Consider the following 27,069-nt stretch of genomic DNA (forward strand, 5'->3'; position numbering starts at 1 on the left):
TCGTAATTGAGGTGCTTATTAACCATATAAAGTGAGGTATAGTTTTATCATATATCATCGGAATGTACAACTCCTCTAATGTTACCTGGTGACATGAGGCTGTGCAACAATTGCTACAAGCAATACCACATAGTTGCTGACTTCACCAATGATAGATGATAGAGGCGGCCCATGTGGTAGTGACAATGTGGCCCACGTGGTAGTTGTAGAGGTATGGACGGTTTTTGTTACATTGTCCAAAGTAACTACCAGCAAGTGGGCCATATGAGCCGTGATTGTGTTGCTTTGATGATTTGTCCCAGTTGTGGTGGAAAAGGACACGGGCATATGAATGACCTTCTGCAATGTTCGTGGATCACTATCCAAGGAGGAACTGCTAGCATCGTTGCATGGTATCGGTAGTAATGATCTCCCTATAACTCGTGTCTTCACTATATCGTGTTTAATTGTTTTTTAGAATTCCAGATACTATGTTTGTCGACTTTGAATATTGTCGACTTTGAATATTTAAAATTAAATCATATTCAATCATGAATCTGTTCAGCTTGATGTTATTACTTTTATTTTATGTAGTGTAATTTCAACATAATATTGGAGGTTGTTATCTTACCTTTGAGTTTAGTTTGTTCAAGTTATTTTTCATTCTGTGCAATATATGAGTTTTTACATAGTAAGGTCAAAATAAGAAAACTGAGCATTAGTCTGGGTCAAAGATGATCGGTTGACCTAAAATACTTTCATGTGAATTTGCAATTATTAATATTGCGCTTGAAAATACTAATCTAAATATAAAATTATATATACTTCAATTTAAGCAATTCAAAGTAGGAAAAACAGGGAATATAACAATTCGGTAGGGTTGTATGTGTCGAAAAACATATTTTTGATGGTTTCTATTGACCCTTTTGACTCATTTCTTTAATTTGTTTACTCACCATGGGTCAATTAGTCCTCCATCTTTTTGTTATAATTCAGTAGGCTTATAACTACCTTTAGTGGTTTGATTCTTGATGTTATAATTCAGTAGGCTTATAACTACCTTTAGTGATTTGATTCTTGATTAAGAATACTAATAATGAAGTGTAAGAACAAAGATGATAATGGAGAAAGAAAGAAACACTTTGTAAGTGTGTGAAATGGTGCAAGTTTAATGCTTGCATTCATGAGTATTTATAGCCTAAAATCTCAATATAAAAATACATACTTTGTGTACCAAAATTGACTATATGTATACACCAAAATTGACTATCCATATCTATATTATTATTATTATTATAACACTCCCCCTTGGATAGCAATTTTATTTTGTTGAAGATCAACTATAAATTACTGCCTCGTTAAAAACCTTGCTAAAGAAAACCCAGTGGGAAAAAACTTTAGCTAAGGGAAAAAGAGTGCAGCATGGAGTTGACTCCCCCTCAAGTAGACATCGCTTCAGCTGTTACATCTTTTGAACATGTCTCATGCCAATGTTATGAACGTGTGTTCTGAAAATAGCAGTTGGAAGTGCTTTCGTGAAAAGATCAGCAGAGTTTTTGCTGGATTGAACATATCTCATTTCAATCTCGTTGTCCTTAATGAGATTTTGAGTGTATGAGAAGAATCTAGGAGGTATGTGTTTGGTTCGGTCACTTTTGATATACCCTTCTTTCATCTGTGCTATGCAAGCTGCATTATCTTCATAGATAATTGTTGGACTTTTATCGCGTTCTAGTCCACAAGAATCAGTAATGATTTGTGTCATTGATCTCAACCAAAAACATTCCCGAGTAGCTTCATGTAATGCAATCACTTCGGCATGATTTGACGATGTAGCAACAAGTGTTTGTTTTTGAGAACGCCATGATATTGCAGTACCTCCATTTAGGAATACATATCCAGTTTGAGATTTAGCTTTATGTGGATCAGATAAATAACCTGCATCTGCATAACCAACCAAATCTTGTTTTGATTCGTTAGAATAAAATAATCCTAAATCAGTAGTTCCTCGAAGGTATCGAAATATGTGTTTGATCCCATTCCAGTGTCTTTTGGTAGGAGCAGAGCTGAACCTTGCCAACAAATTAACTGCAAAAGAAATGTCAGGTCTTGTACAATTTGTAAGATACATAAGAGCTCCAATTGCACTAAGATATGGTACTTCTGGTCCAAGAATGTCTTCTTGATCTTCACATGGACGAAATGGATCAGCTTCGACATTGAGTGATCTAACAACCATAGGAGTACTTAATGGTTTTGCCTTGTCCATATTGAAACGTTTCAAAATCTTTTCAGTATATGTTGTTTGATGTACAAGTAAACCATTAGGCATATGCTCAATTTGTAAACCAAGGCAATACTTGGTTTTTCCGAGATCTTTCATTTCAAATTCTTTCTTTAGAAGTTGAATGGCTTCATGGATCTCTTTATTTGTACCTATGATGTTAAGATCATCAACATAAACAGCTATGATCACATATCCGGATGTTGTTTTCTTAATGAAAACACAAGGGCAAGTAAGATTATTTGTATACCCTTTGCTTATCAAGTAATCACTTAATCGGTTATACCACATACGTCCCGATTGTTTTAACCCATATAAAGATCTTTGTAATTTAATCGAATACATTTCTTTGGGTTTTGCATTTGATGCTTCTGGTACCTTAAATCCTTCAGGTATCTTCATATATATATCACTATCAAGTGATCCATATAGATAAGCAGTCACAACATCCATGAGATGCATTTCTAAATTTTTAGAAACTGCCAGGCTGATTAAGTATCTAAAAGTAATTGCATCCATAACAGGGGAATAAGTTTCTTCATAATCAATTCCTGGTCTTTGAGAAAAACCTTGAGCTACAAGTCTAGCTTTATACCTTGTAACTTCATTTTTCTCATTTCTTTTTCGGATAAAAATCCATCTGTATCCTACAGGTTTCACATCTTTAGGAGTGAGAATGATGGATCCGAAAACCTTTCTTTTATTGAGTGATTCTAATTCAGCTCGTATTGCTTCTTTCCATTGAGCCCAATCATGTCTATTTTGACATTCAACCATAGATGTTGGTTCTGGATCATCATCATTATTCATGATGTCATACGCAACATTAAATGAAAATTTCTCATCAAGATTTTTCATTTCATTTCGGTTCCATAATATTTTTGAATATGCATAATTGATTGCAATTTCTGTATTGACATCATCAATCTCCTCTGCAGTAGGAGTACTGATTTGTGGTTCTTCTTGAACACTTTCTTTTACTTCATTATCAGCTGATTTTCTTTTTCGAGGATTTTTATCCTTTGAACCAATTGGTCTTCCACGTTTCTGACGTGGCAAAGATTCATGAGTGACGTTATTGCCAGCTTTTGGAATTTCAATTCGAGCTGGAGTATTTACTGCTGGTATATATGATTTTGTCACCGTTTTTGTATCTGTAAATGCATCAGGCAATTGATTTGCAAGTTCTTGTATATGCATTATCTTTTGAACTTCTGTCTCGCATTCTTTTGTGCGAGGATCAAGATACTTTAATTGAGGTTCACACCATGAAACATCATTTTCTTTATTTTTCATTTCTCCCCCTAATCTAGGGAACAATGTTTCATTAAAATGACAATCAGCAAAACGTGCTGTAAAAACGTCACCTGTCATAGGTTCAATATACCTTAATATTGAAGATGTTTCATATCCAACATATATTCCCAACCTCCTTTGAGGACCCATTTTTGTACGTTGTGGTGTCGCAATTGGAACATACACTGCACAACCAAATGTTCTAAGATGGGAAATATTTGGCTCTTGACCAAAAGCAAGTTGTAGGGGGGAATATTTATGACTTGCACTTGGTCTGATGTGAATCAATGCAGCAGCATGTAAAATTGCATGACCCCATATAGATACAGGGAGTTTTGTTCTCATTATCAATGGTCTAGCGATTAACTGTTTAATCAATGACTCGGCTAAACCATTTTGTGTATGCACATGAGCAACAGAATGTTCAACAACAATTCCTATAGACATGCAATAGTCATTAAATGCTTGAGATGTAAATTCACCAGCATTATCAAGTCTCACCCTTTTAATGGTGTAATCAGGAAAATGAGCTCTCAATTTAATAATTTGGGCAAGAAATTTTGCAAATGCCACATTACGGCTTGATAACAGACAAACATGAGACCATCTGCTAGATGCGTCTATTAGAACCATGAAATATCTAAATGGTCCACATGGTGGATGAATTGGTCCACATATATCACCTTGAATTCTTTCAAGAAACATTGGTGATTCTTTCTCAACCTTAAGTGGTGAGGGTCTAGTTATCAATTTTCCAAGAGAGCAAGATGTACATGGAACCATTGTATCATGATGGATTTTTCTATCCTTTAGTGGATGTCCATGAGTACATTCAATAATCCTTTTCATCATTGTTGATCCTGGATGGCCTAATCTGTTATGCCATAAACTGAATACACCAGGATCAATATATTTTTCGTTAACTACCACATGTATTTCTGGTACATTTATATGTGTATAATGTAATCCAGAACTAAGTCTTGGCAGTTTTTCAACCACATGACTCTTGTCAGTGATACTTAAATATTTCTCATTTTCTGTTGTCACTGACTGATAATCATACCCGTTAAGGTATATGTCGGAGAAACTCAATAAATTTCTGCTTGACTTGGGAGAAAATAAGGCATCATTTATTAAAAATTTTGTACCATTTGGTAGTATGAAATTTGCCTTTCCTATCCCTTTTATCAAGTTAGCAGGTCCTGATATTGTATGTATAGTTCCTTCCGTTGGTTTTAGATCAATAAAATATTTCTCGGATTTAAGTATAGTGTGTGTAGTTCCACTGTCTGCTATACAGAGATCTCCACCACTTGATTGATGTTGTATTCCAGCAAAATTCATATTGAACTTCATATATAAGAAATAAATAGTGAGTACATTAATATTACACAATATTTTAAACGCAAATAGATAGTACTGAAACATTTAGCAAACATAATGACAAAGACAGACGATATTAAATCGTTTATTTTTCAAAAGACACACAACTTAAACATTCAAGAAATCTTCATATAAATCAGATGGTTTCTCAGTGACTGTTGGATCAATATTATCCACAAAATTTACTTCCTTTTCTTTATCTTTCAGCGAATCCTGATACATCTTAACAAGATGTTTAGATGTTCGGCAAGTATTAGCCCAGTGGCCCATTCTACCACATCTGTAGCAAGATTCTTCAGAATTTTTAGAAGAATTTTCTTCAACATCTTGTTTAATGGGCTTGTTTTGTGGTTGATATTTATATTTTCGTGGATTACTATTTCTTTGACCACCACGGCCACGACCACGACCACGTCCACGCCCATTACCATTACCATAAGGATGGTTTCTACCATAGTTATGGCTTTTGGCATGATGATGGTGATGGTTATTATAACCACGACCTTGCCCGCGTCCTTGTCCCTGTTTATAATTATTTGCAGTATTTGCTTCAGGGATTGCAAGTGTACCAGTAGGACGGGATTGCTGATTTTTCATTAATAGCTCATCATTTTGCTCTGCAACTAAGAGATATGAATTAAGTTCAGGATATGTTTTGAACTTTAGCATTCTCAAATTTCTTTGCACTGTGATGTTTGCAGCATTCATTGTGGAGAAAGTTTTCTCCATCATGTCTGCATCACTAATTTCATGTCCACAGAATTTAAGTTGTGAACATGTATTATACAGAGCTGAGCTGTATTCATTTACTTTCTTAAAGTCTTGGAACCTTAATGTTCTCCATTGTTCCATTGCAGCTGGAAGTAAAATTTCTCTTTGATTATTGAATCTGCTTTTGAGACCTTCCCATAAAACATGGGGATCTTCTACAGTCACATAATTATTTTGTAAGCATTCATCAATATGTTGATGAATAAAGCAACATGCCGTAGCTTGTTCTTTTTCAGAACAAGTGTTGTTTTCATTTATGGTTTCAAGAATGCCCATTGATTTAAGATGCATTTTTACTTTTATAACCCATGGCATGTAGTTGTTTCCAGTTGATTCTAAAGGAGTAAATTTAAGCTTTTCCAGATTCGACATTTTCTATTATCAAAAATTAAAACAAACATCATGATAAATTAGAGTCAATTTATATTCATAAGTATATAAACATTAAACATAAATTTAATATAACATAAATGATAAGTAGGTGACAGTGTCGACCATGTGTAAGCAATCATAAATAAATGTTATATAACAAAAATATAAATATTAGTAAACATAAATGAAAATTTGGCGACAGTGTCGACCATATATTTTTTCAGGTGGTATAACCGACCTATATCATTCTGGTGGTATAACCGACCATATATCATTTTGGTGGTATAACCGACCATATATCATTTTGGTGGTATAACCGACCATATATCATTTTGGTGGCAGAGCCAACCATATTTAGTATTAAGATTATCGTGCTGATAACGTGTTATAATTCAGTAGGCTTATAACTACCTTTAGTGGTTTGATTCTTGATGTTATAATTCAGTAGGCTTATAACTACCTTTAGTGATTTGATTCTTGATTAAGAATACTAATAATGAAGTGTAAGAACAAAGATGATAATGGAGAAAGAAAGAAACACTTTGTAAGTGTGTGAAATGGTGCAAGTTTAATGCTTGCATTCATGAGTATTTATAGCCTAAAATCTCAATATAAAAATACATACTTTGTGTACCAAAATTGACTATATGTATACACCAAAATTGACTATCCATATCTATATTATTATTATTATTATAACACTTTTAAATATATAAAACCACTTTATCTCTTCATTTTTTGTTCGGTCATCACTACAATAATACATTTTTAGCCGTCCATCTGGTTGCAACTCTAATGTTACGCTGTCAACATTTGCATACTATTTGGTCCGCTAACATTATTATTTATTCTTCTTTTCTAAATGCGATCTAAAGGAAAACAAAGTTCTAATAGACGAAATCCCGGTGCCTTTTAAATGCCAAGAAAAGGTAAATGTATCTTATTTCACATTCTTAAATCACAATGGAGTAATAAACAACAAAAAATAGTAACGATTACGAAAACTATCAACAACAAACATTGTCGTACAAATAGTAATGATTACGAAAACTATTTTTTAGAGCTGCCGTGCAACGCACGGGCTCTTAAAATCTAGTATATATATATATATATATCACTCTATATCTTAAAAGAGAATCATTATTAGGTAATAATTCATTTGTAAAACCCCTTTAATCACTATTAAATCAAAAAATTACTTAAGAATACCCTTTAATCCAATGATCATTATTCATTATCTAAACTTATTATATTATTAGGTAATAAATCAAGTTAAAATACACACATCCTCTAAAATACATTAAATTAAATATAATACTGAGTAAAACACAAACGCCTGTCCCTTCTATCTTCTTAACTTTTTCCCCATTTCTCATTTTTTTCACCTACATCCATCGAATCAATTATCTGATGGTGATTCAATTAGTTAGTATTCCATTAATTGTATCAAAAAGCTTTGAATTTTCTCTACAAATCATCGAATCAATTATTTGCTGGTGATTCAATTGGTTAGTATTCCATTAATCGTATCAATAAAACAAACTGAAATTATGATCGAATAGCTGAGGTGGATTAAGAAACAACTGAAGGTGAAATGCGTTCAAATTTCATCCGATTAGCTATGGTAAGCGTCTTTTATGTATCTAGGGTTTTAAGTTTCGTTCCAATATAATTGTATATTAGTTCATTGAAAAAACCCTGATATATTGATATTTATCTAGGGTTGGAGATTTATCGCGGGTTAGTTTGATTCATTAATATATTTTACGCAGATTACTTATTTTACATGTATAGGTTTTTTTTATGTATCTGATTAAACGTGAACATTTTTCGGATATTTTTACAGAATACTGTTTTAAATCTGGTTTTGTTTACTACTGTAACATCATAGTCTTCTCATCGATTGTTAAAAAAAGTGATGTCATGATAATCTCTAAATCATGTTTATATATTTGCATTAGGTGAAGCATTTGTTTTCTTTATGGGTATATAATTATATGTGCTTTAGCGTCACTATCGTCGTATGTACATTTATATATATAAAGTCCAAGGGAGTGACAATGACAGCTTTGTTAGCGAAGGCCACTGCACTTGCATTCGCTAAACACCCAGTTGTGAATTCGAGTTGTAGAGACATAAAGAGCTTGACATTAAGGATTGTATGTGCCAAAAATCGAGTTCATACATTTGAAGAGATATTGTCGGGAAAATCGTTTGTTATCACATTGTTCTATGCTTGACGTTTGGGCTAATCGATGAGTCAATTGGCTGTTCACAAGAGGGGCACAAACATTATTTTTCTCGGCACATAAGCAGCTTCATTTGTATTTCGCTTTTAAGAAGTCGCAGCAAATTAGGAATATCAAATGTCATACTGTTAAACTATTATAGGACAAACAGGTATAATATTATTTTTTGGGAAATATAGGTAGTACTAATTAAGTAATTATTGCCGAACTTTTATGTATCGTTTTTTAACCCTTCGATAGTTGCTTATGAGGGATCTATAATGTCGTGCAGGTACGTTTACTCTTTCAAACACTGGAATCTTTGGAGTGGATCATTTTGATGTTATTTTTCCGCCGGGAACTGTGAGTTTTCAATTAACGGTAAGTTTCAATTCGATATCTTCTGTTTTGGTTCTTAATTTGTTATCGATTAAGGTATTTTAATTCATTTACATTCAATTGGCAAACGTATTTCACTTAAAAATCAAAAACCCTAAATCGATTTGTTACCACTAAACCGATATTCAGGAATTCGATGTGTCCGAAGTTCTCATTGTTAACTACTTGACTTATATGTAGAGATGCTACTCACCTTATTGGTGGGGGTTGAGTCATGCATTTTGATTAGAGTGTAATGAGCTAACACTTTGAGTTGTTCATATCTTTTGTTTCTAATGTAATACATCATTTGCGTTAAATGTTTTGTGATTAATGTTTGGATGTTGTGGATTTATGACTTAACTTGCTTTGAATCTTTTCTATGTTTTAATGATTTTCAGCTCCCCTGTTAAGATGAATACTTTTCATGAACCAGTTTACATTTTGGATTCTTATTTGATGGTATTTTCATTTTATCGCATCTTCGATATTGTGCTTCTTATTTGAAGGTATTTTCATTTTATCACACCTTTGATTTTGTGCTTAATCTTTTAAGAGTATTATTATTCATTTGTGATACTCCATCGGATACATTTACATTGGTTAGGGTTGGAATGATGAATTTGGAACATTAGATTGGGTACTTGGGTTGGAAGCATTACACCAACAGTGTGCCCAATTTTATTGTATTATATTTGTCTATTGATTCATTTCATAAGGTTTTCTACTTAACGAAAAAGTTTTCAAAAATCTTTTGTTATTTATGTTTTTTTTTTTTTTTTTTTTTTTTTTTTGGATTGTGATTGTTGTTTTTTTAGTAAGGAACATAGTTTATCCAAGTGCAGATTAAGGAATTAAAAATGACGGTATTCAAGTAATACAATGAAAGTGAGTTACTTATGATATGCCGAAGTCACTACTTCGTGTCGGTATGTTAGAAATCTATTGTTTCGTGCAGTTGACGATGAAGAACTGAGCCTTTATTTTATGTAGTATTTAGGTCTTCTAGCTTAATCACTTCTAATTTTTGGTGTTAAGTTGTGATAGTATAAAAATCACCTACTACGTGTTTTGAGAAGTTGATGATAAAGAACATTCTTTAATCCATTGTTCTTCCTTCTATTATAATTATATATTATAATTATATCAATAGAGTATATGGCTCTACTGTTCACCAATTTTTTTTTATTTTAAAAGGGCATTTTTGTAATTTGACACCACCCCCTATTTATACACTCCCTTCTTTCCAGTATCTAATTGATTTGTCATCTCGGAGTGTAGACTTGGTTGTTTTATTATTATATATTCCTTTTGTTGGTCAACCTTTTTAAGATAAATGTATCACTAAATTTGTTACAGCTAGGCGAAGAATTATGCAGACACACATTTAAATGAATGAAATCTATATTTTGTTGTATTATTGTTTCTATTCTCACTTCATTCAATCAACAATGCTCGATCCTTGCAAATGAAGGCCCGTCTTTTTAAAGTTAGGTTCGGGTCAATATTCATGAGGTTCCATCTATGTTCAACATTGGTCAACGTTTTAAAGAATAAGAGGTGGCCAAGGTCATTCCAACCCATTTAGTTATCGATCACAATATTTAGTTGTTTTTTACTGTGGTGTTAATGGGTTTAAATAGAAACTTTAGTAGAGAGAACATGTCAAATTGGTTAATGGGCTGAATATCACCTCTGTATTGAATGATATTGTGTTTCTTTTCAAATATATATATATATATATATATATATATATATATATATATATATATATATATATATATATATATATATATATATATTATACGTAAGGCTTTCTTTTAATGTATAGAAGAGATGTTTATTTTGAATAAACACGTGTTTTCACGGGTCATAAGAGGTCAAACTAGATATGTAGTTTATTGGCTTCTCTTAGTTCATCTATGTTATTTAATGTTAAGAGTAATCTTCTCTTGCCTTTTATGTGATAAGGTATATGATTTGCCTTTTATGTGATAAGGTATATGATTTGTCTTTTATGTGATAAGGTGTATGATTTGAGTGAAGTTGTGTAATTGCTATTTGAAGATCAAAGCTTTTGTGCAAATTAAAGTGTAGTGAGATTTGGAGATTTGGTGTGCTGAATAATGATGGAATCCTGAAGTCAAAGAATTAATATGGGTGTTTATTTGACAACTAGGTGTTTATGTGATTGTGTGGGCAGCTAATGAGTTATGCAATGTTCTTCACAACAAATATAGTTTTGATGTTATTTGGAAAGTTAGAGGTTTCTCTATTTAGTAGTGTGATGGCCGAGATAAAATTATAATGAAATGGAAGTGCTTGGATTCAAATTTAGATATTGCAGGAGGACTTCCTTTGACTATTTGGAGTCAATGAAGGAGTCACCATTAATTTTCAATTAATTTTTGTGCGTTATGTATGTTGATATTGGTCTATAGATTTTGTGGATGATAAATGTCCATATGATGAATCAGAAACCGAATATTGGATCATGATATATCTTACTATATTTTTTGTTTAGTAATTGACACTCATATTTATTGAACTTTGTATTGTCTCGTGAAAACATATATTGATTTTATAGTATCCCATTAGGTTTTATATAAGATTAAAACATGTTGGTTTAATAACATTTGTCAAAATATAACATATTACTTTATTAAACAGTTTTTCTTAAAGAAATCCTTGGTTTCACAGTATGAAGGAAGAAAGTGATACATCTACAGATTTAGAAAAATTACAAGACACTATAGCGGCTTCTTTATCCGGACAACATTTCATCGATAAATGTGATGATTATGCAATGAAAAACTTCGCAAGCCATATGTCAACAGGAAAATTTATCATTCTTATAGATTTTATGAAATATGTAAACCAAAAAATACACTTTATATCGATAATATCACCGGTTGCATTGAAAAAGTCAAATGCAAAATTTTGTTATGTTTCTTATAGATTTTATGAAATATGTAAACCAAAAAATACACTTTATATCGATAATATCACCGGTTGCATTGAAAAAGTCAAATGCAAAATTTTGTTATGTTTCTTATGTAGGGTGATAAACTTCGTGAAAAGAGCTTAAATGAGATGGCGATTTACTGACTCTTAGAGTCTAAATTAAATTTCAGGCATGATTTAAAACCCATGGAAATTTGATTTTACCATTTTCATGGCGTCTCAATTTTATTTTTAAATTTTTTCCTACTTATTGGTCGGAGGTCCATTCGGAAGGAATCTCTCTATCTGTCGAATACAGAGATATAGATGACTTTCTCTACTTTCGAGAGTGTCTTCACTCTAAGTGGAGAAATGACTTGTCTTTATTTTCGGATAGGGGAAAGATTGTCTACATCTCACCTCCCCCATACACCACTTATGTGGTATTGAGTTTTGTTGTTGTTGTTGTAATTTGCTGCTTCAATGTTGACACTAAATAACTACTTCAAATGATTTGTTGCATTGAGTAATCTATGGAATAATTGTCATAGAAATATTTAGCTAAATAATACTTCGTAATGGTTTATTATCAAAAACTTAGAGTACAACTAAATATGCGATGTGGAGTTATCAATTATCATTTATTATTAATCGTTTGAATTTTAGTCATATTCATCTTTTTTGAAATAATTAACTTATATCTACAATTTTGCTTAACGTGCTTTGACATGATTTGTTTCTTATACATAACTTATGTCGATTTAAATGGCTCACAAATAATATATTATATTTGCCCGTCCCTTTATTGTTTATTTTGTTTATATGATTTAAGTAATTTAGGATTAAAAAAAAAATCCTACAACGAGCTTAAATTAATCCTAAAATCCCAAAATCCTAAAATCCCGCGAATTTGGATTCTAAAATCCTAAAACTTTATAGCTTAAATTATAATTGTATGCTTTGAAAAGTTTTTAATTCTTCCACATTAATAAATCCTAAAACTCAGGCTTCCCATGAGACATGATGTGTGGGAAATTTACTTTTAGTAATGGCCTAATGGGTCAAATGGATACATTTTGATGAGGCTTGGGTAATTGGTTAATGATAACATAGCTATCTTAAGCTTCTCTTCCGGTGTACATTCAGGTAGCTTAATCACTTCCATCCCGTCCAAAGAGCTTTACAGTATGAATTATATTATTATGTACAGAAACGGAATGCACATCATATGAATATGATGATTTGATTTGTTTTGGTGAAGATAGGTACATAGCGCCAGATTTGGTTCAGGTTCAGTATGTCGGGCTTAGAGGCCAAAGAGAGCATGAATTAACACCGAGTAATTCAGTTCATGAAGTGGTCATTGTCGATGTAACTAAATATGCATCGATGTTTCCTACTCCTAAGGTATACCATAACCTAGAATCGAATATGAGGTGCATATTATTACCCAATTATAATGCTATTTTTTGTGAATTTTGCTAATAGTTATGTTGGCTCCTATGATAAGTGAGGCTCACAATTCGTATCCGAGAACACCTCTTTGGAGGTGTTTCGATAGACTTAATATTTAAAAATTATCTCAAGCTGTACACACTGAATGCAACTTAATATTATTTTAAGAATATGATTCAGCTTAAGCTTTTTTTTTTTACTGGAACAATATCATTATACTTGGTTGAACCAAATAGACATTAATCAAGTAAAGATTAAGTTGGATGTCTTTTTTTATATATAAATATCGTTTTTAATGTGGAATGTAATTATAAAAATTCACTTGAGTAATTTTAGTAAATCGCTTTGTGTGATTTTTATCCTTATATTCTTTATAAAGGAGTATATCACCAAATTAACAAATTTAACAAAATTACTCTTTCTTAGCCACCTATTTATATTTGTTATGTATGTTCTATCTGCTGTCTCTGCCTTTTAAAAGTGTAGTAATGTGAAGAATGGCAAGGGTAGTAAGGTTACTTTAGAGTTCTCATGGGATACATACAGTAAAGCTCTGTTCCAGAGCTGTAAAATGAGAAGAAAGGAATTGATTTGGAATGAAATCAAAATCACAAATGTGTTCTCAAGTTTTTACAGGAAAGAAAGGGATTGATTTGAAAGGGTATTTTACTCTTGATATCTTCCTTCCAAATTGGAAGGATTTGAAATCCCTCCCCTTCATTCCTCTTCATTTCCCTTCATTTCCTTTAAAAAAAACTGGGGAACAGACCCTAAAACCAAGCTTACTTATTGGATAGAAATATGCCATTGGTAACGGGACCAAGCTTGAAGCAAAAATATGGAATCTGGAGAATATAAACTGCTAACCAATCTTCAAGTTTATTTGCCATTGCCGAGGATCCTAGGTTTCGATTGATGCGGGTTTCCTTTCAGTGGCTTAAGAATGAGGTAGGCACGTCTTCTAAGTATTTTTTTGGTCTTTACTTTTTTTTTTTTTCCTTGTCAGAGTCCATATATGCTAAGCTCTTTTTGTCGCATTAGATTTTTCTTCTTTTCACTTGATAAATGAAGAGTCGGTGATTACAATTAGTGTTGGTAATATCATCAACTTTCTAATTAAGACTCGAAACTCAATCTCGATCATCTGTGTCATTTTTCAAATATGATTTTGAGGTTAATTTGATTATTAAAACGGTCTAATTAATACTCGAAACTCAATCTCGATCATCTGTGTCATTTTTCAAATATGATTTTGAGGTTAATTTGATTATTAAAACGGGCTAATGTGGCAATTTATTGGCAAAAAAGGGGAGGCGATGTAATTGAATGGTCTTCAGGCCCTGCACATTTACTAATAAAGTATATAAGTTCAATTGCGTCATTAATTTAATGGTAGAAGATAATGATTCTAACGTACTTGTCTATTGAAATGCTTATTATTCTTGACACCAATGTATATTAAACGTACTTGTCTATTGAAATGCTTATTATTCTTGACACCAATGTATATTAATACACTGCGAAAACAATTCCAGTTTATTTACATTTTCCCTATTTTTAATTGTAGTCTACATTTGAACGATCAAATATATGTGATTGTCATCACTTTTCGTGTTGCAATTTGAAGTAGCCTACATGACTTGGACGAAGTTTGCTTGCTTATAGTTTTGCATTTGTTATCTCTACAATGAACTATTCTGATTTTAATCATTTACAAACACACTTACATGGCAGCCTTATCCAACATTTTTTTATATATTGAAGATAACTATATTATAAAATGACCAGGTCTCAAAATTCGAGTACATCACCGAAGAGGCTTTCAGCTTTAGCACATAAATCCCTAAAAATATTGGTCTGAAATGGAAAAGCTTCTCCATCGGACGCCAATGATGATGACACCGACTGGAGGAACAACAACAGCTATTAGTGGACTTAAGATACCAAAAATGGAGAAGTTATGAAGTGATAGTTTTCGGTGTTTGTTTTTTGACGATTTACTTTTTTTTTACTCTTCAATAATGTCGTATATCATTTTGTTTCCTTTCAGTTTGGTTTGTGATTTATTTGCTATTAAAGTTCTTTTAAAACCCCTTTAATCACCGTTAGATTGAAAAATTACGTTACAATATCCCTTAGTCCAACGGTCAAATATTACGTAATAAATCAATTCTTAATACTAATCTCCCAAAATTACCCCTAAAACAAAGAAACACGCGAGATAAAAAAAAGGCTCAGATCATCGCCTCATTCAAAAATTAGCAGTAACCCTAAATCGCGTCAATATCGTGATTCGTCCAAAATATCGATTGATTTAACCATCTGTTCATCTTCATTCTTTCTTCTGTCTACACCATCTTCTTCTGAGCACATATCGATTGTTTGTTTAAATTGTGATTTGTCGTAGGTTACTGCCAAATCGTCAATCGCACCAACCATTAAACACATCACCAACGCCGCGAATAATTGGTCATCATCAACATTACTGGATGCTGGTTCTGAAGGTCATCATCTTGCCTACACAAGATTCATGAGGATAATCTTTCTTCCTTTCTATCATCAGCTAAACCAGATTCGTGAAACACTTCTGCGCAAATAGACAGAGATTCAAACACTCTTGCTCGAATCAACTAACGTCGTTGTCAGAAATTATGGTTTCAGTAGTCGCTTTGATTTTGGGTTTCGGTCTATTCATTTGGGTTTCAGGCAATTCAAGTCGAATCGTTATCGTCTCTATTGTAGCCACCAAAATTGTAAGTGTCTTCAAATTTTAAGGTCCTCGTTTACTGATGTCAATAATTTTGATGTTAACTGTCGATGCGAAACAGTAATTAGTGATTTCGTTTAGATAGTTTAATGATTATGAATCGGAGTTGTTCTTTGTGTTTATAGCTGTTTCTTGAGCAGAAGTCTTTATACAAATTAGATAAAACTATATCCATGATTCTGAATGTTTAGACACCTGACCCATTTGAGGGTATAAGTGTTAAAATAAATGACAGTCAATGAAAACCTGCCCTATATATTGATATTGATAAAAGTAATTCTAAAAACTTTGGTGTATTGAAAATGAGTTTAAAAAACATTACAGTTGAAACAAGAACTTATGACCCATTTACATGACTAAATTATATTTGACCAAAACCCTACACACTAGAATCTAAACCCTAAACCCTAAATCTAAACCCTGTTTGGTTTTATGCTCATTAACATAATTTTACGTTTTCTTGTGTATATTTGAAGAGGCTGTCTCCTGGTTCGACAATTTTTTTTTTTTCATAACGGTCCCAAACTTTCTATAAGCATTGGAGGTGGTGGTGTTGGTTGTAGAGGGTTTCATTCGAGTTTCATGCAACTCAAGGAGGGTTTCATTCGAGTTTCATGCAACTCAAGGTGGATTGAGTATGAACATGGGTAAGACTAAAGACTCCACTATTTAACTATTCAATGTTGAAATTGTTATAGTACATATTATTTACTGATACTTGTGATTCTAATAAGTTTATTATATGTTTGTTTTGTAGACGTTTCACTACCATGATTAAAAGGCCCGAGAGAGTTGTTGATTTTATGGTAGAAAATCAAAATGTTCGAACCAATAGAGACATCGATTGGGAGACTTCCGATGTTATCGTTGTTTGTACTGGTGGCGGGTCTAATTTTACAGGTCTCTGTTTTCCTTTTATACGTGAAAAAAGGAAAACCCTAAACAACGGGAAGAGATCTTTTGCTTGTGAAAGTTGGGGTATATGAGTTACCACTTTTTACCTAATATTTTTAAATTATTAAAGTTGGGGTTTTTTTTCCTAGATTTAGAGCAGTATCTATGGATTTATTTCCATCTCTAACTGATGTCATACTCTGGGGCTCGATACTTTAAATTGCTTCATGATTTTGAAATTTAAATTACTGAGGGTTGTTACCCTCTCGACCTCTTCTGCTGTTATGCAGCGATAATGTTGTCGAGCTAACTTTGTGAAACGAAAATGCGACAAATTTTGACGTGCAGGTAGTTTGAGGTGTTCTGTTAGAATTTGATATTTGCAGTTGTTTTTTAAGTGTTCAATTAGGTAATGCGTTGTGTTTTTATTGTTGAAAGTAGCCATGTACAGTTTAAACATATATGGCTTGAAAACTGTGTGAATGCTTTGTTGAGATGGTTATAGTTGATATTATATTTGTTTTTCCAGGTTGCAAATGGAGTTTTGTTTGTGGTTTAATATAACTTTGGTCTATAGCAACATCTATAATGACAGGTGAGTTACACCATTTTCCCAATTGATACAAGTAGGATATGGTATTACAAACCTTGCACTTTGTAGAAGAAAAAATTGTTTGGCACCCTTGAGTCACTCGAATGCCGCCTATGCCAACTTATGTTGCCACTTTTTAATTATTTATACGGTATATATGAGTTACCACTTTTAACTATACAAATGCAATGCTTCGCTTTTAACATCGCCTATGCCAACTATACAAATGCAATGCTTCATTATGGTATATACAAGCTAACTTTAAATCTCCCAAGAACTCGCAGATAAATAAATATTAATGAAACAACATGACTTTCTATTTGCAATGTGGTATTTCTCAACATTTATTCGTCTCATGCAGGTACAAGTTCAAGTTGATCGCTGTGACTACAACAATGTGATAGGGGCCTTGCTGTATTTGAAGGTTAACCGAGTCAACCAGGCCCATTTGTTCTTCTAAGTTAGAAACGTTGGGATCGGTCGGATACTATAGCTTTGTTATTGTTAATCCTAACAAGGATTCCAAGAAAAAAAGACCATGGACAATGGGCAAGGGACAAATGTTCTTCTAGGTTGAAAGATACGTTGTTGGATAATATATAATGCTTTCGTGAACTAGCTGTGTAACCTTTACTTTGATAACATCATGCTGTAAAATATAAATAGACATGCTTTTACATGTAGGTATAAATTTGGTTCCGGAGATTTTACATGCATTCAAGGATTACGTTAAAATTCTCATTATAGGTGTCAATATGGTCGGCTTTTATAATTAGTCAAGTGGGTAATATATTACGTTAAGATTCTTTTTATATGTGTCAATATGGGTGGTTTTTATTATTTATATTTCTAACCATTTGAAATGTTATATTATTTATTTGTGTTATCAATGAAAGTAATTTATTACAATATGTAGGGTTTTGGGTTTAGATTTAGGGTTTATGATTTATATTTTAGGGCTTAGGGTTTAGGTTAGGGTTAAGGGTTTAGGGTTTAGATTTGGGGTGTAGGGTTTAGAGTTTAGGTTTAGGGTTTAGATTTAGCGTTTAGGGTTTAGATTTAGGGTTTAGAGTTTAGGTTTAGGGTTTTGAATTTAGATTTAGGGTTTAGATTCTATGGTGTAGGATTTTGGGTTTAGATTTAGGGTTTAGATTTTAGGGTTTAGAGTTTAGGTTTAGAGATTTGGATTTAGATTTAGTGTTTAGGTTAGGATTTAGGGTTTAGATTCTAGGGTGTGGTGTTTTGGGTTTAGAATTAGGATTTAGGGTTTAGGTTTAGGGTTTAGATTCATGGGTTTAGGGTTTATATTTTAGGGTTTAAGGTTTAGGGTTAGGGTTTAGTGTTTTTAGGGTTTAGGGTTTAGTGTTTTTAGGGTTTAGGGTTTACATTTAGAGTGTAGGGTTTAGAGTTTATGTTTAAGGTTTTAGGTTGAGATTTAGGGTTTAGGGTTTAGCTTAGGGTTTAGAGTTTAGGTTTTGGGTTTAGATTTAGGGTTTAGGTTAAGGTTTAGGTTTAGATTCTAGGGTTTAAATTTTAGGGATTAGGGTTTAGAGTTAGTGTTTAGATTTAGTTTTTAAATCAAAGAATTTAGAAGAGTTTAGGGTTTAAGGTGTAGGGTTTAGATGTTAGGGTGTAAGGTTTAGATTTTATGGTTTAGATTATAGTGTTTAGTGTTTAGGTTAGGATTACCAAATATTATCGTATGTGATTTGTAATCTGTATATTGGTTTTACTAATTAATTCTGTAATATGTATATTATGATGTATATTTACTATAATTATTTATGAGTTGAGTTGGTTTGACTTGGTTACATTCTTTGGTGTGATTCGTTGATGAATGATGAGCATTGTGTATGTGTATCTGCAGGATCAGGGACATCAACTCAAGAAGCCAGCAAGTCTCCATTACAGTTTAAAGTGAAAAAAGTCTAAAAATTAAATCAAAGAAAGCAATCAAGCTAATTACCCCTTGGACATGTATATATTCGTATAAGAGAGCGGGAAAACATGTCATCTTATCACAAGTTGCACAAAGTGTTTTTTGTAATGCCTTATCATGAAATTCGTAAATTACCATTGGAATGATAAAAAAAAAATTACTCTTATTTGTCATATGAATTAGTTATAAACATGTTAAAGATAGAGTGTTTTAAATCATCATAATATAACATATTTACTTGACCCGCCCATTTTATCATCTCTGTTGGCATTCTTCTAATATTTATTATTTTGTGAAATAGCCAGTAATTTTAGTTTGGAGATCTCAGTTACAGATTATATATGGAAATAGCTTTAGCTAGGGAACTGATCAATGGGCAATATTGGACTGCACTTCAAGAGTTTGAGCGGCTACGAATATAATTAGAAGACGGTGTAGTGTTTCAAGGGTGGAGATAAGGGTAGACTTTCAATTTTATTTTCATATATAACTATCTTCGAGAATTCGTGAGTCTATATAATGGGTCAATTCTTGTGACGCGCATGCTAATGAAATAGTTATATATGTATCTATTTAGTATTTCCATCCATGATAAAAAAAATCGTTTAATTTTAGCTTCGTATGTACTTTTACTCATAAGCATTTCTTATTGCAGCTCTCATTGATGGTTAGATATGTACAACATATTATCAGATCTATTTATCTTATTGAATATATCACAACCCTTTGTGGTTTATCTAATATTGTTTACTTTCCAATCAACCTAACAAATACTCTATCAAATTCTATCATTTCATAAAACCCGCGAAATCGTGGGTCTTTAACTACTATATATATATATATATATATATATATATATATATATATATATATATATATATATATATATATATATATATATATAGGGAGAGGATCCAGTGAGAACTTTTTTAGTGTGAGAACTCTAAGAACTCAAAAATACACTGAAATTCGAGCAAAAAAAGTGGCGGACGAGTAAAAAAAGGGGAATTCGAGCAAAAATACAAAACACTGACGAACAAAAATTTCATAATTGAGCAAAAAAAATTTTTTATTTAGAACACATTTTTATTCGAATATCAAAATTTTTGTTCGACTACCTATGTGTTCTACATTTTTGCGTTCGAATTTCAAAAATGTAGAACATATTTTTGTTCGAATATCACAATTTTTGTTCGAATATCAAATTTTTGTTCGTCCTTGTTTTTTTTTCCGACTTTCTCCATTTTTGCTCGACTATCATGTTTTTTGCTCGTCCGTGTCCTATTTTTTGCTCGAATATGGAGTTTTTTGCTCGAATTTCCCATTTTGCTCGAATTTCAGTGTATTTTTTAGTTCTCAGGGTTCTCACACAAAAAAGTTCTCATTTGATCCCTCTACTATATATATATATATATATATATATATATATATATATATATATATATATATATAATAGAAGGATCTAACGAGAACTTTTTTGGATTGGGAACCCTGAGAACTAAGGGCGAACAAAAAAAAACGAAATTCGAATACCGTTTTTTTGTTCGCCCGCGTGTTCTTTTCATGTTTTTGCTCGACTTCGAACGAAGATGCCCCAATTCGAATGAATTTTCGTTCTATAATTTTTGTAGAACCAAACAGAAATGTAGAACATGCATCTAAATTTTTGTTCGACTCACGTTTTTTTGTTCGCCCGCGTGTTTTTTTTTTCGAATTCCCTTGTTTTTGTTCGCCAGCCAAGTTTTTTGTTCGAATTTCCTTGCTTTTGCTCGCCCGCCACTTTTGTTGCTCGAATTTCAGTGTTTTTGAAGTTCTCCGGGTTCTCTCCCATTTTGAGTTCTCACCGGATCCTCTTCATATATATATATATATATATATATATATATATATATATATATATATATATATATATATATATATATATAGGGGCAGGATCAATGGAGAAGTAACCAATCGGGGGGAAGCGGGGGAAAACAATTTTTTTTTTTGCTTTTTTTGAAATTTTTTTTTCAGGCATCAAGATCATACGAAAATATGAACATTTAGAAAAGACACTTTGTGATGAATGTTATTATTTAGGCGGAAAAACGATCGACAAAAATAACATTCAAGATAATATTGATCGTGAAGAATGTTAACGTTTTTTTTCTTCATGTTTTGTGAAGCAAAATTTAGCCCGATTTAGAGTTTAGGGTTTAGGGTTTAGGGTTTGGTGTTTTGAGTTTAGTCCCTAAACCCAAAACCCCAAACCCTAAACCCTAAACTCTAAACCGTTCGTGTTAAAAACTCAATCTAAATCCTAAATCTAAACCCTAAATCTAAACCCTAAACCCTAAATTTCTAAACCCTAATATCTAAACCCTATAAATCCTAATATCTAAACCCTAATATCTAAAACCTAAACATACGCTCGAAAAACACGATAGTTGTTATATATTACTTCTTCGAGCGTTTTCCCGTCAAAATAAAAACATTTATCACAAAGTGTCTTTATTAAATGTTCATATTTTCATCCAATCTATAATGTTCGTGAACAAAGTTTTTCAAATAACGAAAAAAAAAGTTTTGCTTCCCCCCGCTTCCCCCGATTGGTTACTCCCCTTGATCCTACCACTATATATATATATATATATATATATATATATATATATATATATATATATATATATATATATATATATATATATATATATATATATATATATATATACACATATATACTGTAGCAGTGTAGAAACCTTAATCATTGTTTTCATTAGTTTCAACACCCACAGCCGTGTTGACTAATTAAGTGGTTATAATAATCGAACGTTAAGCATACGCTTGAGCACACTCTATATATTTACATGGAACATTGCACATCCTGAAATACTCATCATCTCTTCATGGCTTACAAATTAATGCCTAAGACTTCCTTTGTATACTTATTAGTCTTCATCACATCCACTACATCATCATCACCAACTTCATCTTTAATAACCCATGATCAAGAGTGTTTAGCTTTATTTCAATTTAAGCAAAGTTTTTTACATCAAGATTACACTACTACATCTTTTAATGGGTTTCAAAAGTTAGGTTCTTGGAGAAGACCCACAATTACGAATACGTTAAATAACGGTTCTTCTGATTGTTGTTTGTGGGATGGTGTGGTGTGTAGCAGCAGTGAGGGTCATGTGACCGAGGTTGACTTGAGTGAAAGCTCAATCCATGGACTTCTCACGTCTAACAGCACTCTGTTCAACCTTGTTTATCTTCAGAAGCTCAACCTCTCGATGAACAATTTCGTTGAATCTCAAATCCCATCTGAAATTGGTCGTCTAATGCATTTAAAAAGCCTAGATCTTTCTGATTCAGGATTCAGTGGCCAAGTCCCAAATGAAATCTCTTATTTGACCCAACTGTCTTTGTTGAATTTGTCATTCAATTCACTAAACCTTCAAACTCTAAGTTTGTTGCAAAACTTGACTAGACTCGAAATACTCCATTTTGAAAAGGTGAACATCAGTTCTTCCATACCGCATTTTTTGGCCAATTTTTCTTCCTTGACATCAATCAGTTTCCGAAATTGTCATCTTCAAGGTGAATTTCCAGCATCAATACTTCACTTGCCGAAGCTAAAATATTTTAGCTTAGCAGTCAATCCTGACCTCACCGGTTGCTTGCCTGAGTTTCGTAACAACACCTTACTCGATTATCTGAATCTGTATACAACAGGTTTTTATGCGAAAATACCAGAATCCATAAGCAACCTAAATCGCCTGGTATTCTTCGTGCTTGCTGATTCCTTCTTCTCAGGGAGCGTTCCAAGGTCACTCTCTAATTTGACACAACTCGGATTCTTAGGTCTTCGAGCAAACAATTTCACAGGCCCGGTTCCATTATTGGCAAGCCTGTCGAAACTCAAGATTGTGGAACTTAGTGACAACAATTTCGACAAGGGACATGATTACCGTTGGATTGGAAAACTGACAAACCTTGAACAACTCTATCTTGATCGTATGGATATACACCAAGAAATCCTACCCTCTCTTGCAAACTTAACCACACTTAGTGTTGTCTCAATGTTTGGAAATTATATTTTTGGTCGTATCCCATCTTCCTTTATGAACCTCACTCAACTAACAGTAGTAGAACTTTACGATAATCATTTGAAGGGTCCAATTCCCAGTGCGTTTTCCAACTTCAAAATGTTAAACACTCTTGACCTAACTAGTAACAACTTCATCGGCAGTGTAGACCTAGATGTATTCGTAGGACTCAACAAATTAGAATTTCTGCATCTAGGTGGAGTATCAGTTGTCACCACTGAAAACTACACCGATGGCACCCTACCGCAACTCAAAAAATTGCAACTTTCATCATGCGACTTGAAAGAATTCCCTTCCTTCCTCCGCTTCCGAAAGAAAATGATGGCTTTAAATCTAAACAACAACAAAATTGGCGGTCTCATACCTGCGTGGATTTTTACCAACAATGTTGGATCTTGATCTTTCACACAATAAGATGATAGGAGAGATACCACCATCTCTATGTCAAGCAGAATCCCTTCGAGTTCTGTATTTGTATTCTAACAGCTTGACTGGAACCCTTCCTACATGTTTAGGCAATTTAAGCAACTCACTGGTGTCCTTAAATCTTAAAGGAAATAAGTTTCATGGCACAATCCCGAATACCTTTACACGTGAAAGCCGCTTAAAGATGATTGATTTGATTGAAAATCGATTTACGGGTCCGTTACCAAGATCATTAGCTAATTGTACTAACTTGGAGGTTCTCATCACTGGAGATAACTCGTTTGATGGTACATTCCCGTTTTGGTTGGGATCTCTTACTGAGCTTCAGGTGCTTATCTTGAGGTCCAACACATTTGTCGGTGCAATTCAAGATCCGTCTGTTTTCAGCACAGAGTTCCCCAAGTTACGAATTTTGGACCTTTCTAATAATGGCTTCAGTGGTCAACTTCCCGAAAAGTACTTCAGGATTTGGAAGGCAATGGAATCTGTTTATGCTGGCAATTATTCTAGTATGGGAGATGTTAGGATATTAGGACCCAAACAACGCTAGTAATTCTACAAGACTACTAGCCGAGTAGTGATTCTATCAAGATCACTCAAACCCACTTAATGAACGAAAGATAATAAATGCGTAAATGTAAGAACGACACAAGATATAACGTGGTTATATGCAATCGGTGTGATTGCTTTAGTCCACGGACCAACTAGAGAGTGTTTATTACTGAGAATCTGTATTTGGTATGTTACAATTGCATACAATGAGTTCTATATATAGGAGAAAACAAGAACACCATGACAACTAGCTAGGAATCTTCATCATGACAAGTAATCATCTTGTTTACCAGCTAGCCATGCTTTCCACCTTGTAATGGCATGATCACAGCCCTAATTTTAGGTGTAAAGTGATTAACTTTGCACCTAAAGTGAAAGGAGGCCAAAGCATGCTCGGATGTAAAGGTTGCAACTTGCCAAATTGCTGACAGAGAGGCGATGCGCCGCATCTGAGAGGTGATGCGCCGCATCCCTTCAATTCCACGTTCCAGATTCATGTACCAGCACTCGATGCGCCGCATCGAGATGGTGATGCGCCGCATCTGACCCCTGATGCGCCATATCAGCTCAATGCTCCGCATCAATAACTCTCGGACTATTTTGCTCTATGAATGCGCCGCATCCATGTCAAGATGCGCCGCATTTGACTGCTTCACGCTTCCCGAAATCTGCAAAATCCGTGCAAGTGTTGGAACAGTTTTTTTTTTTTTCTCTCGTTTTGTATAAATGTCTCCATAATCTAACAGGAGACGGGTTTCTGTTTGGAACATTTTATGTTGAGATTCCTTACTCTATGTCAATAATAAACAAAGGCGTCAAAACTGAGTACCAAAATATTTTAAACGTCTTTACTGCAATTGACCTTTCTTGTAACAGTTTTGAAGGAAAGATCCCAAAATCACTCACAGATCTTAGAGGCCTCGAATCACTTAATCTTTCCAACAACCATCTTACGGGTTATGTGTTACCATCATTTGGGAAGCTAAAAAATCTTGAATCTTTGGATCTCTCCCGTAACGAGCTATCAGGAAAAATTCCTCAAGAATTGTTGCACCTTGGCTTCCTTGCCATGTTCAACGTATCGTTCAACCATCTTGAAGGGCGCATACCAGCTGGACAACAATTCAATACATTTGAGAACTATTCGTTCGTGGGTAATCCTCTATTGTGTGGAAGACCATTATCCAATGACTGTCAAGGTTCAACGACATCAACACTTGCACAAACAAGCAATGAGTATGAGTCTCTCCTCCCAAGTGACATAATCGATTGAGTTGTCATATTCACAGGCTTTGGTAGTGGGTTGGTAATTGGAGTTCTTTTAGGAAACTTTGTATATGGAAGGTATTGTGATTGGTTCATTGATCGATTTGGGACGAGTAAGGACACATGGGTAAGGCCACTACGTAACAGGAGGAGAAACTAATTAGCCTTTGTATAATTAAGGTTTATTTACGTTTATGAGATGAAAAATATTATTATAGCTTGCTTGTAATTTTCGGTTTTAAATTTTGCAATTTAAGTACATGTGAACTCAGGTCGGCTTATGTTTAATACGGAGTATAACATAATGTCTAGTATTAGTGTTGTATATTTATATAAAGAGAAATTTACTAAAATAAGCACTTTTCACCTTCTCTCATAAATAACCAGTGTCAGACAACTTTTTCACAAATATAAGCATGCATTTCGCCTAAACATTAGGCGAAAACATTAACATCCAATAAAAACCCTCCAAGTCATCAAAATACTTCCGCCTACTTTTTTTTTCAAAATTTAAAAAAATTTCGCCTAACCTACCACTTTTAGGCGATTCAGGCGAAAAAAGTTTAGGCGAATATGGCGTAAAGTCTACACCAATCAAATCCCGCCACGTATACAATTATGTTTTCGCCTCACCTAATTTATTAGCGAATTCGGCGAATTGGTAAAAAAACCACAAAAACACATCCCTGTTTCTACCTCTCGCTTAAAAAGTGGAGTTATCATCTTTTTTACCTCTTCGCCTCACCATCGTACTCCACCTTCTACCACCGTACTCCACCTTCTACCACCTTATCTCAACAACTACGTGAATACTTATTTCAATCAAGTGTTATTGAAAGGATAGGAGCTTTTAGAGATGACTACATGTCCATATTGAATAATAGTTCAAAACAGGTAACTGTATTGTACATGATAGAATGAGTCGGCTCATACGGATCCGCTAACACTTTTAGTATCTTTGTTTTCGAATCCTATGAATAATTTTAGTATTAGTTATGCTTACAAAATTTGATACTATCAAAAGATAATATAATTCCTTTTGAAAAACTGATTGAGAAGGTTTAAGCATTTGACCACTCTTTGGTGACCTACACTTTTTAAGCGAGAGGTAGAAACAGGGACGATGTATTTTAGATAGTGGTGAAGAATATAACGCTTAGTCAAATGGAAATAGATTTGCTTCATAAGGTGCTAAGTAATCTTTATGTGTAAGATTATTTCGCCTTAAATAATTATAAGTGGTATTATTTGTCTTAAATTATGCAGGTATTAATATTAATCACATGCTCTTTGTTTCTTTCTTAATTTGAATGATTTTTATGTGGAGGTTCAAAAAGAATTGTGAGCAAATGGGTTTCAAAGTAGGTTAAAACGGAAGAGGTGGTGTATAACACGATATAATGTAAAGTTGGAATATGGGTGTTAAAATATGGGTATAAATGTCATGACAACCATG

At 33.2% G+C, this 27,069-nt stretch overlaps 2 long non-coding RNA genes and 1 pseudogene across 3 annotated transcripts; all 3 read left to right on the plus strand.

Annotated features, from left to right (window-relative positions):
• The first annotated feature begins 7,414 nt into the window (after positions 1–7,414).
• Positions 7,415–11,274, plus strand: LOC139877592 (uncharacterized). 2 transcript variants are annotated; one of them, XR_011768683.1, is made up of 5 exons: positions 7,415–7,709; positions 8,047–8,485; positions 8,606–8,694; positions 9,093–9,200; positions 10,719–11,274. It is a non-coding gene; the product is annotated as an uncharacterized lncRNA (long non-coding RNA). The 2 variants fall into 2 exon arrangements; XR_011768690.1 differs by having other exon boundaries at positions 8,153–8,485; positions 10,719–11,273.
• Positions 11,275–13,471: 2,197 nt separating this feature from the next.
• Positions 13,472–15,124, plus strand: LOC139877603 (uncharacterized). The gene is made up of 3 exons (XR_011768691.1): positions 13,472–13,750; positions 13,887–14,037; positions 14,878–15,124. It is a non-coding gene; the product is annotated as an uncharacterized lncRNA (long non-coding RNA).
• A 7,042-nt stretch (positions 15,125–22,166) lies between these two features.
• LOC139842380 (receptor-like protein 6) lies at positions 22,167–25,773 on the plus strand (annotated as a pseudogene).
• The last annotated feature ends 1,296 nt before the right edge of the window (positions 25,774–27,069 follow it).

The sequence above is a fragment of the Rutidosis leptorrhynchoides genome, chromosome 1 (assembly GCF_046630445.1).
Source record: "Rutidosis leptorrhynchoides isolate AG116_Rl617_1_P2 chromosome 1, CSIRO_AGI_Rlap_v1, whole genome shotgun sequence".
NCBI lineage: Eukaryota > Viridiplantae > Streptophyta > Magnoliopsida > Asterales > Asteraceae > Rutidosis > Rutidosis leptorrhynchoides.